This window comes from Triticum aestivum, chromosome 3B, assembly GCF_018294505.1.
Source record: "Triticum aestivum cultivar Chinese Spring chromosome 3B, IWGSC CS RefSeq v2.1, whole genome shotgun sequence".
Lineage (NCBI taxonomy): Eukaryota > Viridiplantae > Streptophyta > Magnoliopsida > Poales > Poaceae > Triticum > Triticum aestivum.
The window spans coordinates 504,728,105-504,733,596 of NC_057801.1; positions in this window are offsets into that span (position 1 = coordinate 504,728,105).

Sequence of the window (5,492 nt, forward strand, 5' to 3'; positions counted from 1 at the left end):
AGAGGGAAGAGTGTTGTCTACATACCCTTGTAGACCGTAATCGGAAGCATTAGCACAACGTGGTTGATGTAGTCGTACGTCTTCACGATCCGACCGATCAAGTACCAAACATACGGCACCTCCGAGTTTAGCACACGTTCAGCCCGATGACGTCCCTCGAACTCCGATCCAGCCGAGTGTTGTGGGAGAGTTTCGTCAGCACGACGGCGTGGTGACGATGATGATGTTCTACCGACTCAGGGCTTTGCCTAAGCACCGCTACAGTATTATCGAGGTGGACTATGGTGGAGGGGGCACTGCACACGGCTAAAAGATCAAACGATCAATTGTTGTGTCTCTAGGGTGCCCCCCTGCCCCCGTATATAAAGGGGCAAGGGGGGTGCGGCCGGCCAAGGGGACAGGCGCGCCGGGAAGAGTCCTACTCCCACCGGGAGTAGGACTCCCCCCTTTTCCTAGTTGGATTAGGACTTGGGAGGGGGGAAGAGGAGGGAGAGAGGAAGGAAGGGGGGGCCGCCCCCCTCTCCTTGTCCTATTTGGACTAGGGGAAGGGGCGCGCGGCCCAGCCCTGGCCGCCTCTCCTCTTCTCTGGAAAGGCCCACTAAGGCCCATTAACCTCCCGGGGGGGTCTGGTAACCTCCCGGTACTCCGGTAAAATCCCGATTTCACCCGGAACACTTCAGATATCCAAACATAGGCTTCCAATATATCAATCTTCATGTCTCAACCATTTCGAGACTCCTCGTCATGTCCGTGATCATATCCGGGACTCCGAACAACCTTCGTTACATCAAAACATATAAACTCATAATATAACCGTCATTATAATGTTAAGCGTGTGGACCCTACGGGTTCGAGAACTATGTAGACATGACCGAGACACGTCTCCGGTCAATAACCAATAGCGGAACCTGGATGCTCATATTGGCTCCCACATATTCTAGAAGATCTTTATCGGTCAGACCGCATAACAACATAAGTTGTTCCCTTTGTCATCGGTATGTTACTTGCCCGAGATTCGATCGTCGGTATCTCAATACCTAGTTCAATCTCGTTACCAGCATGTCTCTTTACTCGTTCTGTAATACATCATCCCGCAACTAACTCATTAGTTGCAATGCTTGCAAGGCTTAAGTGATGTGTATTACCGAGAGGGCCCAGAGATACCTCTCCGACAATCGGAGTGACAAATCCTAATCTCGAAATACGCCAACCCAACATGTACCTTCGGAGACACCTGTAGAGCACCTTTATAATCACCCAGTTACGTTGTGACGTTCGGTAGCACACAAAGTGTTCCTCCGGTAAACAGGAGTTGCATAATCTTATAGTCATAGGAACATGTATAAGTCATGAAGAAAGCAACAACAACATACTAAACGATCGTGTGCTAAGCTAACGGAATGGGTCAAGTCAATCACATCATTCTCCCAATGATGTGATCCCGTTAATCAAATGACAACTCTTTTGTCCATGGCTAGGAAACATAACCATCTTTGATAAACGAGCTAGTCAAGTAGAGGCATACTAGTGACACTTACTTTGTCTATGTATTCACACATGTATCATGTTTCTGGTTAATACAATTCTAGCATGAATAATAAACATTTATCATGAAATAAGAAAATAAATAATAACTTTATTATTGCCTCTAGGGCATATTTCCTTCAGTCTCCCACTTGCACTAGAGTCAATAATCTAGTTCACATCACCATGTGATTTAACACCAATATTCACATCTGTATGTGATTAATACCCATAGTTCACATCGTCATGTGATCAACACCAAGGGTTTACTAGAGTCAATAATCTAGTTCACATTAATATGTGATTAACACCCAAAGAGTACTAAGGTATGATCATGTTTTGCTTGTGAGAGAAGTTTAGTCAACGGGTCTGTCAAAAACAGAGCCGTATGTATTTTGCAAATATTCTATGTCTTCAATACTTTGCACGGAGCTACTTTAGCTAATTGCTCCCACTTTCAATATGTATCCAGATTGAGACTTAGAGTCATCTGGATCAGTGTAAAAGTTTGCACCAATGTAACTTTTACGACGAACTCTTTTATCACCTCCATAATCGAGAAACATCTCCTTAGTCCTCACTAAGGATATTCTTGACCGTTGTCCAGTGATCTACTATTAGATCAAAATTGTACTCCTTTGCCAAACTCAGAGCAAGGTATACAATAGGTCTAGTACACAACATAGCATACTTTATAGAACCTATGACTGAGGCATAGGGAATGACTTTTCATTCTCTTTCTATTTTTTGCTATGGTTGGGTTTTGAGCCTTACTCAACTTCATACCTTTGCATCACAGGCAAGAACTCTTTCTTTGACTGTTCCATTTTGAACTACTTCAAAATCTTGTCAAGGTATGTACTAATTGAAAATCTTATCAAGCGTCTTGATCTATCTCAATAGATCTTGATGCTCAATGTGTAAGCAGCTTCACCGAGGTCTTTGTTTGAAAAATTCCTTTCAAACACTCCTTTATGCTTTCCAGAAAATTCTACATCATTTCCGATCAACAAATGTCATTCACATATACTTATCAGAAAGGCTGTAGTGCTCCCACTCACTTTCTTGTAAATACAGGCCTTTCCAAAAGCCTATATAAAACCATATGCTTTGATCAACTCATCAAAGCGTATATTCCAACTCCGAGATGCTTGCACCAATCCATTGATGGATCGTTGGAGCTTGCACATTTTGTTAGCATCCTTTGGATCGACAAAACCTTCTGGTTGCATCATATACAAGTCTTCTTCCAGAAATCCATTCAGGAATGCAGTTTTGACATCCATTTGCCAAATTTCATAATCATAAAATGCGGCAATTGCTAACATGATTCGGACAGACTTAAGCATCGCTACAGGTGAGAAAGTCTCATCGTAGTTAACCCCTTGAACTTGTCGAAAACCTTTCACAACAAGTCGACCTTTGTATCTAGTAACACTACTATCAGCGTCTGTCTTCCTCTTGAAGATTCATTTTATTTAACTTGGCTTGCTAATCATCGAGCAAGTCAACCAAAGTCCATACTTTGTTCTCATACATGGATCCTATCTCAGATTTTATGGCCTCAAGCCATTTCGCGGAATCTGGGCTCATCATCGCTTCCTCATAGTTCATAGGTTCCTCATGGTCTAGTAACATGAATTCCAGAACAGGATTACCGTACCACTCTGGTGCGGATCTTACTCTGGAAGACCTACGAGGTTTGGTAGCAACTTGATCTGAAGTTTCATGATCATCATCATTAATTTCCTCACTTAATCGGTGTAGGAATCACTGGAACTGATTTCTGTGATGAACTACTTTCCAATAAGGGAGAAGGTACAATTACCTCATCAAGTTCTACTTTCCTCCCACTCACTTCTTTCGAGAGAAACTCCTTCTCTAGAAAGGATCCATCTTAGCAACGAATATCTTGCTTTCGGATATGTGATAGAAGGTGTACCCAATAATTTCCTTTGGGTATTCTATGAAGACGCACTTCTCCGATTTGGGTTCGAGCTTATCAAGTTGAAACTTTGTCATATAAGCATCGCAGCCCCAAACTTTAAGAAATGACAACTTTGGTTTCTTGCCAAACCACAGTTCATAAGGCGTCGTCTCAACGGATTTTGATGGTGCCCTATTTATAGTGAATGCAACTGTCTCTAATGTCGAACGCCAAAACGATAGTGGTAAACCGATAAGAGACATCATAGATTGCACAATATCCAATAAAGTGCGGTTACGACGTTCGGACACACCATAACGCTATAGTGTTCCAGGTGGTGTGAACTGTGAAACTATTCCACATTGTTTTATATGAAGGCCAAACACATACCTCAAATATTCTCCTCTATGATCAGATCGTGGAAACTTTATTTTCTTGTTACGATGATTCTCCACTTCACTCTGAAATTCTTTGAACTTTTCAATCGTTTCAGACTTGTGCTTCATTAAGTAGATATACTCATATATGCTCAAATCATCTGTGAAGGTCACAAAATAACGATACCCGCCACGAGCATCAACACTCATTGGATCGCATACATCGGTATGTATTATTTCCAACAAGTCAGTAGCTTGTTCCATTGTTCCGAAGAACAGAGTTTTAGTCATCTTGCCCATAAGGCACGGTTCGCAAGCATCAAATGATTCATAATCAAGTGATTCCAAAAGTCCATCTTTATGGAGTTTCTTCATGCGCTTTACACCGATATGACCCAAACAGCAGTGCCACAAATAAGTTGCACTATCATTATCAACTTTGCATCTTTTGGCATCAATATTATGAATATGTGTATCACTACGATCAAGATCCAACAAACTATTTTCATTGGGTGTATGACCATCGAAGGTTTTATTCATGTAAACGGAACAACAATTATTCTCTGATTTTAAATGAATAACCATATTGCAACAAACATGATCAAATCATATTCATGCTCAACGCAAATGCCAAATAACATTTATTTAGGTTCTACACTAATCTCGAAAGTATAGGGAGTGCACGATGATGATCATATCAATCTTGGAATCACTTCCAACACACATCGTCAATTCACCCTCAACTAGTTTCTGTTTATTCTGTAACTCCTGTTTCGAGTTACTAATCTTAGCAACCGAACAAGTATCAAATACTCAGGGGCTACTATAAACACTAGTAAGGTACACATCAATAACCTGTATATCAAATATACCCTTGTTCACTTTGCCATCCTTCTTATCCACCAAATTTTCAGGGCATTTCTGCTTCCAGTGACCATTTCCTTTGCAATAGAAGCACTTAATTTCAGGCTTTGGTCCAGCTTTGGGCTTCTTCACGGGAGTGACAACTTGCTTGCCATTCTACTTAAAGTTCCCTTTCTTTTCCTTTGCCCTTTTCTTGAAACTAGTGATCTTGTTCAATCATCAACACTTGATGTTTTTTCTTGATTTCTACCTTTGTTGATTTCAGCATCACGAAGAGCTCGGGAATCATTTTCGTCATCCCTTGCATTATAGTTCATCACGAAGTTCCAGTAACTTGGTGATGGTGACTAGAGAACTCTGCCAATCACTATCTTATCTGGAAGATTAACTCCCACTTGATTCAAGCGATTGTAGTACTCAGACAATCTAAGCACTTGCTCACTAGTTGAGCAATTCTCCTCCATTTTTAGGCGAAGTATTTGTCAGAGGTCTCATACCTCTTGACACGGGCATGAGTCTGAAATACCAATTTCATCTCATGGAACATCTCATATGTTCCGTGACATTTCAAAAACGTTTTTGTCGTCCCGGTTCTAAACCATAAAGCATGGTGCACAAAACTATCAAGTAGTAATCATATTGAGCTAGCCAAATGTTCATACGTCTGCATCTGCTCCTGCAATAGGTCCGTCACCTAGCGGTACATCAAGAACATAATTCTTCTGTGCAGCAATGAGGATAAACCTCGGATCACGGACCAAGTCCGCATCATTGCTACTAACATCTTTTCAACTTAGTTT